Genomic DNA, 11,783 nt, shown 5'->3' on the forward strand with positions numbered 1-11,783 from the left:
TTTTTTTTTTTTTTTTTTAGAAGTGTGCACACTAAATCGTGAAGTTGGCCAGGCAGGCTGGGCTGGAGCTTTCAGTCCTTTTGCTTCAGGCTCCCAGAGTGCTAGAATTACAAGTAAGCACCAGTATGCGCAGTGCCTCTCCAGCTCAAGGGAGGCACTTTGCCCTAGAAGCAAGCAGGAGTCATCACCATTCCTTGTTTATCACCCCTTATTTGATTTCTCCCTGTTTTATTTTGGCATGTTCCCATATCCATCCATGCTTAGCATAGATGCAATTATAACACATTATCTGAGTCAGAAAATATGACATTTAATCTATTTATAGTGGACATTTTTTTCTTTTAAAATTAATTTCAGTGGTACATTTTTGTTATGCATAACAAGCACATTCATCACAGGGCATTTGTACTTGTAATAGTATATCTTAGTTCTTTTTTTCCGCAACCCCCTCCTCTGCCTTCAATCCTTCCTCCCCTGCTTATTTACGAAAGCTTTGTTTCCATTTTCCCTTTATTCTTCTTTTCTTATCCCTTCCTTCTCTTCTCCCTCTTCCCCCCTTTGCACCACTTCCATTTGTTTATTCAGCCTTTTCGCTTGCTTTTTTTTTTTTGTGGTGCCGGGAATCCAACCTGGGCCCTTGCATTTTTAAGGCAGGCAGCAGAACCACTGAGCCAAATTCCTGGCCCTCCACTTCCCATTTGAACATGTTCTTTCTGCTTCCCAATTTGCTCCTTATTTGTGCTTTCAGTTTTTCACACAAGGGAAACAATGTGATATTTACACATGTGTGTATGATTTATCTCACATATGGTCTCAAGGTACATTTATTTACCTAAAAATGTCTCAAGTTTATCCTTCTTTATGGCAGAGTAGTACTCCATTGTATAAAAAAATATTTTCTTTATCCATTCATGTGTTGATCGGCATCTGGGTACTGAACATTATTTGTGTCTTAGCTTTTATAGTTTTTTCTGCATAATTGTCACCTATTAATGCTTGATGGGATTCATTATTAGTAGTAGAATTCATCATAGAATTGTATTAAACTTTGAAGAGCCTTTAATAGTTTGATGATGGTTTTAATTCATTGAGATGGAGCGCTAGTGTGTTTGGGTGTACTACAGCAATAACTACTGAGGAGCTTTCTGACACATGGGAGTCTAGTCTGAGATGCATTTCAAGTGGATGGAATGATCTATAATGGATTATCTATAATTATATGAATAATTATTGATGACTAGATAGATATTTTTGTTGTTTTTAAGAATTTGGAGGATCAAGTGACTCTTGAAGATGAAGAAATGGGTTTTTGTGAGTACCTTATGGGTGTGGCTGTGCTATGCATTTATGGAACTTGATTAATGTTCCCTGTCTGCAGACTTCCCCTCCCCGCTGCACATACTGCGCTGTCATGGGTTCCTGGCAGGGACTGTGACAGTATCACACATTTTTGCTTGGCCTTCTAGGCCTTCTTCTGAAATCCGAGTGGGAGTATCTGTGACCCCACAACTCTTGCAATTTGCATGCCTGGAAAAATCCAAAAGCATGTAGATGCTGTCAAGTCAGGCTTCACGTTATGTAACAGAGCTACCATGATAAAAACAGCAATGGTATTGGCAAAAAAACCAACATGTGGAAAATGGAAGCCAATCAAGGATACAGAAACCACCCCAGGGACATTCAGCTACCTGAACTTCGGCAAAGGGGTCAAATACATATGCTGCAGGAAAGACAGCCTCTTTAACAAGAGGTTCCAGATAACTGGCTATCCACAGTAGAAGACTGAATCTAGATCCCTATCTCTCACCATGTATTAAATAAAAATTTAAACCATCAAAGATCTAAATGTTAACACAGACACACTTAACCTGTGGATGAAATCTCAGGGTTGTTTTCAATTGCATTTCTCTAAATAGCCAAAGATGTGGAATAGGTTTTCTTGTACTTATTGGCCATTTGTACTTCTTTTGAGAAGTGTCTGTTCAACTGCCCACTTTTGGTTGAGTTTTTTATTTTGCAGGGCCTGATGTTTTTAGTTCTTTATATATTCTAGATATTAGTCTTTTGTCTGAAGAACAGCTGGCAAAATTGTTTTCTCATTCTGTAGGTTGCCTTTGCTTTCTGTTGGTTGTTTCCTTTGTTGTGCAGAAGCTTTTATTTATTTTTTATTATTGGTATTATCAACAAAGTATTGGCATTTTTTTGTGCAATTTGATTCTGTTCAGAAAGTCTTTTTTTTTTTTCTTCTGTTTTTTTGAGACAGTGTCTCACTACGTAGTCGAGACTGACCTGGAAGTCACTATGTAGCCCGGGCTGGTCTCCAACTCACAGGGATCCTCCTGCCTCAGCCTCCCGAGTGCTGGGATTACAGGTGTGCGTCACCATGCCTGGCTCATACATTACATCTTTTTAAGGCATACTACTATATCAATTTCACTTAATATCTGCATTACTGTGTTAGGTGCATAATCTTAACAATATCCTAGGGATCTGACAATTCTACCTCTTACCTTACTTATCAATTTTTTAAGTAGTGTTTGCAGTTTGCTAAATTGCTGTGTTGTGTCTCTAATACTAAAACTGCTAGAGGTGATGTTTTTGATAAATAGGTGAGGATTTTGTGTGCTAGGTTCCTTGTTTTAATCTTTCCTTGAGTGGATTCCTGTGTTGGGTTAACAAAAATTGTAATACAAATTCATCAAATAAATTATTTGTTAACTCAATGGGCATCCAACTTGATATAAATGGATACAGCAGAAACCATTTCTTGTTATTATAGTAACAGCACCACTTCTTTCATAAATAAGTGAATCCAGTCAAATGGTAGGAGGTTATATAAATTGTTGGAATTGTTACTGAAATCATTTAGCCCAATTAGTGATTGATTTTTAAGCCAACTGTGGACATGCGCTAACTTGCTCCTTCTAGATAAGGTCCTTGCCTGTCCCTCCTTACATTACGATTACATTTATGTTAGGGTTATAATATCTGTAGGGTCACTGAAAGTTGAACAAGGGCTCTCAGTAGGATAACCGGCTGTCACCAGGCACAGTTGGTGGGTTTCACTTCTACTCAAAAATCCTCCCACTGCTTTGCTGCATAGACAGACTTGGTCATTCTCACTGCTCACCAGTAGCTCTTCTGGCTTTAGGAGTTTTAATTTTTTTTTAAAATAGGGTCTAGCTATATACCTCAGGCTGGCTTGAACTCTCCATGTATCCCAGGCTGGCCTGGAACTTGCAGCGATCCTCTTGCCTCAGCCTCCTGAGTGATGGGATTACAGGCGTGTGCTGCCAGGCATGGTTGGTTTCAAAATTTTTAATTAAAGTTCTCTTTGTAAAATCAGTTCTGGTCATTATGCAAAAGGTAGAATAATTTACCTTTGTTTTCTTTCTTTCCTTTATAATGCCTTAAGAAATTTCTACCTCCTATACTTTTACTCAGAAATAAATGCTTTGATCAATGAAAATGTGTTAGTTAAATTGATTAGGCTTTGGAGTAGTTTTAGTTCAAAGGGGTGAGATTATATCAACTCTTCCGGGTATAGGCCAAATACGTCGGCTAAACTACACTTTGATTAACCCAAGCACATGTCCCACTATGTTTACCTTATTATGACATCTCATATATACTAGTTAAATAAATTAGAATTTTTAGCTTGAAAATACTTGAGGAGGATAATGTGTGATGTGTCTATGCTTCATGCTCTAGTCGATTAAGCTCTTTAGTCCTAATTTACTACTAAATCCTCCTTTGACCTTAGAATTTCATAAAAGCTTCTATATGAAATATCCTTGAGTTAGGAAGTATAGCCCATTTCAAGCTACTACTTATGCTTTAAGACTTTCTTTGGGTTTGCTAAATGTGGCAATATTTTGGCTAAATTGGTAAGAGATTAAGATTTAATGATTCTAAAACAGGCTTCTCTAAAGGCTCATGGAGCACTGCCAGGTCCTTTGAGGTTTGAAATGCTTCTAGTAGCATTTCAGCCAATAATTTTGTTACAAAATTGTTTATGTTTAGGACCAACCCCACTTTGGGCCTTAGCTCTCAGGTATTTGTATATACTAGGTTTACTTTCATAGTCTATGTTTATTCTGCAAAACAAGGATGCTCTGTGGGAGCTAAAATATTTGCAAGATGCCCACTGACTTCCAGCGTTAATAGAGTGGGGTAAGAATCTGCAGATACAGGAAGTCCTGCAAGACAGCAAGGAAACACACTGACACCTACACACGTTCTCTCTCTCCAAGGGTTTTAGGGGGGCTTTACATTTTCTTTAAAATCTAAATTTTGAATTCTTTAAAATTTTAATGTGAAATCTTTTTTTTTTTTTTTTTTTTTTTTTTTTTAGAGGCAAGAGGCCAACTAATTCCTTACCAACCCAGAGGGAGTCTGGAACACATGGCAGCAAGAACTGATGCAGGACAGTGCAGGGCCTTGTGGGGTACACGTGGGAGTAAGTGAGCTCTGGTGGCTGGATCTTATCCAAAAGAAAGCATCTGATTTGGTTGTCTTCTCCGTTGCCCCATTTTTAGGCGGTGCATTCCAAAACAGTCTGAACGACTTAACCAAAGTCACAACGCTCCGTGGAATGAGGTCTCAGGTCCACCAGGCTCCACGTTTTGCATCTTCCCATCACTCTGCTCTGTCTGAGGAAGGCTGTAAGGGAATAGGTGGGTCTTGAGGTGTCACAGGTAAAGGATCATTTTGCAAGTATTCAGGCAAGGTATTTTTAACACGTGCCTTAGGAAACATTCTGTCCTTAGGTTAAAAAAAAAAAAAAGTGCACCAGGTAGGACAGTGCCTCCCTCAAATTCAGCCTTCTTCTTGGAATTGCCAAATGTGGCCTTATTTTAAAACAGGGCCATTGTTGATGTGATTGGTTAAGATGAGGTCAGAGCGGAGTAGGGTGGCCCTCCACCCAACGTGACTGATGTCTTTCGAAAAGAGACACGGAGATGCAGACACACAAGGAGATTTGTCAGCCACGCGATGCCAAGGACTGACAGCAACGCCCGCAGGTGACAGCAAGGCCAGGGACAAACTGGCCCCTCGATCCTTCAAATGGTGGACTTGATTATGGATGTTGGGCCTCCAAAATTGTGAAGGCCTCATCCGAGTGTCAGCTGATGTTCCAGGGGTCTGCTCTCGCAGACTCTCCCCCGCAGGTGTGTAGCTGTGTCTCGTGCAAAGAACTGGCACTCGCACGCTTCTCCTGCCTTCCTCTGCCTGACAGTTAGGAGCAGACACGATCCAGTCAGCAGGGCCCGTCTCTGCAGCACCACAGAGGAATCTGCAGCAGGATGGTGGTTAGTGTGGAAAGTGCTCTTATCAGCAAGCATCTCCCACACTGGCATGAGGTGCTGTGCAGACCTGCAGGTGAGAGCAGTGCTGAGCCCTGAGCTGATCAGCGCCTGGGTAAAGCAGAGGGCTTTGGGTGTGTAGGTATCAACACCTCAACCACATTTGTTTTCCATGAAGTAAATCAACAGTTATGATTCTTACATATTCTAACTCAGTGCTTCTCAATCTTAACAGTTTAGAGAATCAGAGGAGTTTTTAAAGATCCACAGTGGGTCCTCCTCAGTGAAATCTCCTCAGCGAAATCTGAACCTCTGAGTGTTTCACAATACATCCTAATGGTTCTAGTGTGCAGACCCCATGCCTCTTCGAGTCACATTCAGGTGTTAGTAGTCTTTTAGTTACAGTCTTTTTTAAAGGGTATTTTTAAAGTCCAGTCTTAAATAATATCATTTTGGTCTCTTATTCACTTGAACACCACCCTGCTTCCAACTCAGGCCTCCCCAGGCTGGAGGATGGCTCTGGGAACAGAGGAGGGGTACGTTTCTTCCTCTTCTCTGCTGCCCTTCCCTCTTCCAGGCTTGGGGCAGGAGAGGGAGGGAGGGAGCAGAGAGGGCCCAGGGGCTGCCCGTGGAATGATGGAGCATCAGTGTGCCCAGGGCTGATTCCTCATGGGTGCCTCCCAATCTCCCACTGGCCGGGCACTGCCCTCTCGGCTTTGCCGCTTATGATGCCTCCCAGTCCTGGCTTCGGGACAGTGCATCCCCACCCATCGCAAGCTCCCCGTCCTCTGGGAAGCGTGTTCCTTGCAGCAGAAGACAGTAGCAAGGGCCACTCAGGATGCTTTCACACCTCACAGTGGGCCTAACATGGAACACACTTGTGGCTGGGTGGCCTTGGTGCTGAACAGACCTTTGACTTCAACGAGCCTGCATTCTAAGACCATCAGCTCAGGCCAAGATGCGCGTTAGTAAGCATTAGTGTCAAACAGAGAGGGCGGCTGTGACTGCTTCTGAAGTGCTAGTTCATTGTTTGTTTGTTTGTTTGTTTTCTGGCTGAGCTGTCTTGTGGGAAGGATAAGAAACTGAAAGAAGAGACAGAAGGGGAAAAGGAGGAAAAAGGCTGAGGCTTAGAAGGGTGACTATGGTGGGCAGAGTGGAGAGATGCACAAAAGAGCAAAGAGACAAGGAAAACTGAACCGTCAGGAAAACAGGGCCCAGAAGTGGGCAGAGCAGCCGAAGACACTGGCTCAGGAAAACCCCATACCTCCCGCTGTCCCTCTCTGTCCTACTCACTAACCAAACCTCCGTCAGGTGAGGCCACATTCTACGCGCTGCACCCACCCCACCCCCAGGCAGGGTGTCTGTGCTTCCTGGGGATCCTGATCAAACTGGCACCTTGCACCTCGTCCTCTGTCCTCACTGCCAGCTGCTGCCGTTGCCTATGATTTCACTGAACACGTGGGATCCACAGAAAGGGCTCCACATACTGCGGCCCTTCACCCAGTTTCAGTCTGGACCAGAAGACCCCGCTGCAGGCTTTGCACCTCCACCCCTCCCTCTGTTGACCCCAGCAAGGTGTCCATCTGCTCAGCCTCAAGGTCGACAGGCTGGGATGCCCGCGCTTACATCTCTAACCTAGTTCCTCTCCTCCCCTCCAGAATGGCTGCCTGCTCAGAAATTCCACTTGCAGTGTCAAAAATGTAATGCACCCCAACGAAAGCCGGAGATCCGCGTCCTGAAAATCTAATCCTCCCCTTTGGATCCGCTGCTCCATAAGTGACATCTGCCTCCCGCAAGGTGCTAGGCCCCAAACCGTATTTCATCCTAAATACCTCTCTCTCCTGTCTCTGGAGACCCAACCCATTAGCACATGGCTCCTACCCTCAGCACGTACCCAGGACCTGCCAGCCCTCACTTGGACTCTTACCTCAGCCTTCTCAGGCCTTGGCTGTCTCCCTCCCCCTGCCCTCCGGCTCCATCCACTGTCAGGCCCACCTTCGATGGGCTGTTTCACAGGCAGGCAGTGGAAGGCAGAGATCCAGAGCGTACCCTGACTGTCTGATTTTAAAATCTACTATTCTTAGTCACATGACTTTAGGAAAGTCAACTTCCTTTCCTCACATTCCTCTCTTATTTCTTTTTATTTTTGTATCGGTCCATTTAAGGCAAACAATACAGTTGCATTCATCATTGGGATCTTGTACCTTTACATGACGGGTCTTGGTTCTTAATTCCTCCCTTTTAACGTGGAAATAATAAAGGATTTAACTTCCAAGGGCTCTTGGGAGAGCTCTTCTTCCCTAATGGCTCAGAGCCGTGACTGCTTACTGAGCGCTGAGCTGCCCAGCTTCCTGCTCGGCGCCTCGCATGCTCACGTTCTCAAAGTGGACACTCCAGTCTCCAGGGCAGAGGCCGTGGGCGAGGGGTGCTCTGGGCCACAAGAGAGATGTGGGAAGCCTCACGACTAAAGACCTTTCCAGGAAGCACTTTGTGTAATGGCGAGGAGAGCACAAAAGCGAGGAGGAAACTGGTACTCGCTGTACTGGGCATCCTTCTACGTACCCCACAGATCACAGCTCACTTCACTTCCATGAGGCTCAGCGAGGTGAGGCCGCTGTTACTCCCAGGTTGAAGTGTGCGAGTGCAGAATGTGAGGGAGAAGGAGTCCAGCGTCTCCCCTAAGGTCACCTGGCAGATAGTAATCAGGCAGTGTGGTCACGGCCTTTCTCGCTAACTACTGCTCCGTGGTGCATGTGGTTAGAGGGCCTGACACGACATGGGTTTTACTGGAAATGAGCCCCTACGGGCGTGGTGGCACACGCCTGTAATCCCAGCATTTAGGAGGCTGAGGCAGGAGGATCGCTGTGAGTTCGAGACCAGCCTGGGCTACACAGTGAGTTCCAGGTCAACTTCAACTACATAGTGAGACCCTGTCTCAAAAAACAAAAAACAAAACAAAACAGTGGGAACTAAGCATGTCAGCTTTGCCAGACTCAGAAAGTTCAATATTGTGCTTTATTTTAAGGGAAGGAAGGAAGAGAGAGAGGGAGGGAGGAAAGAAGGGAGGAAGAAAGAAAGAAAAAGAGGAATGATAGGTGAGTAAAAGGTAGATTTCTGGAGGTGAGGCCAGGGGTGAGGAGGAGAAGGCGGAAAGGGACAGTGAGATGGAAAATGATCGAGCCGTGTACCGTGCATGTACCAATGCCCCAGATGAACATCACTGTTCTGTATTACTAACAGGCACTGAAACACCGCAGCTCATGAAACAAACAAACAAGCAAAGAATGCCAGCTTTGGATGCTCCAAGCCTAAGCCTGAGCCCCAGCTCTGCCACTTGTGACCTCCAAGACCTCGGCCCAGGACACCCCTGTGCCCGGCTGGTAAAATGAGCTCACGGCGCTGTCTCATGCCGTCAGGCACCGGGAAAGCGTGGCTGCTTCCCAGACACCCGACATCTTCATTAAAGTCCTCTTCCTATTACTATAAAACAGTTAAGTAAAGTGGCTTGCATTTCCATTCCTGGGACATCGGAGTTGGGGTGAGGTAACTGCTCCAACCGAAGCAGTTCTGACAAAGGGGTTAATCCTGCAGGGCTGCAAACTCCTGGAACTTGAAATACACCCAAAGGACTCAGAAGGAGAACAGACGAGAGAGGTTAAAATGTAGTTATGCAGGGCCCCGGATGTAGCTCGGTGGTGCCGCGACTGCCTTGCCAGCACGAGGTCCTGAGTTCGATACCCAGTGGAAAAAAATGTAGTCGGGCCAACTGCTAGGTCCTCCTTTAATCCCAATTAAGAACCATGAAGGCCAAGACATAAAGAATTAAGATGTGTTATGGACAGGTACCAACTCCCCATCATGAGTGCCCTCATTTACGGCAAACACGGACTAATAAAAGACAAAATTTTAAACTATGAAAGGCAGAAAGAAAATTATTTTTCTCCCCTATAGGAAAAAATTTAACACACTGAATTCAATAAACATAAAAGTAGGAACTCCCAGTGGGGACCGTTGCTTCCCAAGGGCTGGGATTACGAGGGTGAGCCACTGCACTCATGTTTCGTTGAGTCACTTATCCCAGCTCAGAGACGCTAATAAATGGCAGAACCAGCTAAAACCTAGCTCCCCAAGCACCGCTGTTTGACAGTGCTCTGTGGCCGGTGGAACTAGGGGTCCTCCTGCAGGCAGAAGCCGTGTCCTAAACACCCTTTTATAATTCATGTCCCACGCTCACCCAAACACCACGCCTTCTCTCTCATGTGGAAGGGGCATTCTCTCCAGCCCCAAGGACTGACTGCCAAGAGATGGGAAATTCAAAAACCAGAGAAGAGAGTCTGCAAATTGCAGGAGCAGGTGAGAAGTAGAAAGCTCTGAAGTCAGGAAAGCAATGAGTCTTCGGGTATGAGTCAGAGGGTTCACTGAGAGCCCCAAAATAATTCCTCTCCAGATAAACATCAGAATGGAAACCAAAATGGCTGTTTGATGTAAGAAACATGTAAAGGTTAGTTCATATGATTTTTCCGAGGTGGAGGAAGTATTCAGGGGATTTCTAAATTTTAACTTCTTCTAAAATATGTTTTAAAAAAGTGCTCAAAGCTGATAAACTATAGCTATCCCTTGTCTCCACCCCTCCCATACTCCTGCAAAGATCACTTTTAAAGCTCACTTGTTTCACCTGAAGGGATTTACCATTAAATTTTCTAAATAACATGATTAACCTATTATTTTTCAGTTTCGAACTTTTTATATTCTTTGTTTCCTTCGGAGATGACTGTTTAGTTCTCTGTCCCTCAACCTCTCAAAATAATTATAGCACAAAAAGTACCGTTATAGTTCCTTTCTCGATTTTTTGTTTTTCCTTTATTAAATGTCTTCCCTTTCTTTCCTGAGACCTCTTTGTGCCCCTCTTCCTCTGTAAATCTGCCCAACCAGATCAGCCTGCCCAGTAGGACTTTAATAATTTTCCAAATGCCTAATGATCATTTGGCTCCTTTTGTAACCCAGACTAATGCCCCATCCCTGTCCCCTCCTGCTCCAATCTGCCTTTTTTTTTTTTTTTTTTTTTTTTGATACAGGGTCTCACTATGTAGTTGAGACTGACCTGGAACTCACTTATGTAGCCCAGGCTGGTCTCAAACTCACAGGATCCTCCTGCCTCAGCCTTTCAAATTCTGGGATTACAGGTGTGCACCACCACAGCCGGCCAATCTGCTCTTAAGGAACAATCAGTATCTCCTTTCTTTGGCTTCTGGGCTGGAGCTTCTCTTTCTTGGACCTCACACTGTTTCTGGAATTAAATGTCTCTGCTGCCTCTGACCAAAGATTAGGGAGGGAGAGGGGAGCTGGTGGTGGAAGGAATGGTTGACTCAAAGCCAGACCTGAAGACAGTGGCCTTTATTCCTCACAGCGCCACCTAGAGGTGGATTGGGAGCATGAAGAGCTTTCCCGGCTAAGAAAAGGGGCATCGATAGGGCGGAAACCCTATCATGGGGTGGAGTCTTCCATACAGGGCTCCTTTTTCTTCTCCTCCAGACCTGGAAACAGCCCTTGCTTGACCTCCTGGGAGTAAGCTAGTTCGTTTTCTTTAGAGGCAAACACATTATTTTTCTGCAAGTTATTGCATATATTTTGTATGAGTTGATAACAATGCTATTTACTTTTTTAAAATACCTTGTAGCAATTTTCTATGAATAGACACCTGGGAGTAGTCTTATTCTGTTATTCCCCACACACTGCACCCCCAGCACTCACCCCATACTGGGGATCGAACTCAGGACCTTGTATTTGCCAGGCAGGCATAGCATCACTGAGCTACATCCCCAGCCCCAATTCTGTTCTTGTGTATCTGAAAAGATTATTCTACTCTTGCACTCTGTTGTTCATTCTTTAAGATTCGAAATTAAATATAATTTTAAAGACTGTTCACTGTTTTCAAGGGTTTTACTTCTGAGCCGGGTATGGTGCTGCATGCCTGTAACCCAGCCCTCTGCAGGATGAGGCAGGAGGATTGCTGTGAGTTCTAGGCCAGCCTCTTTTTTTTTTTTTTTTTTTTTTCTTTTTTTTGAGGTTATTGGTACAATCTAGGTATACAATACAATTACATTCATCCTTGGGATTCTGTACCTTTACTTAATAGGTCTTGATTCTCATTTTTCCCCTTGTCCCTGACCTCCCTTCACCCCCTCTTCCCCTACCCATTTACAAACACTTCATTTCCATTTTTTCAGTTTCTCATATTTTTTTCCTCTCCCTTATTACCTTTCCCCCACCCTTCCCACTTTCCTTACACCTTTAGCCCTTTACTTCCTATTTCACATTATTAATTGTCTCATTAGGATCCTGTGTACTATTATAGTTTTTCACACCAAAGAAACTATTCGGTATTTCAGTTAAAGAAATCTCTGTATGAACATTAAAAATAGGGAATCCTAAAATAAAACTAAAAAGGAAAGTAAAAGAGAAAAGGCAATGATGTAA

The 11,783-nt window shown here is 44.2% G+C and overlaps 1 protein-coding gene across 1 annotated transcript in view; it reads right to left on the minus strand.

Moving 5' to 3' along the window:
- Nucleotides 1–11,783, minus strand: part of Ccr8 (C-C motif chemokine receptor 8) — a 23,832-nt gene that overhangs the window by 3,426 nt on the left and 8,623 nt on the right. The gene's annotated exons all lie outside the window — the stretch shown is intronic.

The sequence above is a fragment of the Fukomys damarensis genome, unplaced genomic scaffold (assembly GCF_012274545.1).
Source record: "Fukomys damarensis isolate Sample0158 unplaced genomic scaffold, DMR_v1.0_HiC HiC_scaffold_24, whole genome shotgun sequence".
Taxonomy (NCBI): Eukaryota; Metazoa; Chordata; class Mammalia; order Rodentia; family Bathyergidae; genus Fukomys; species Fukomys damarensis.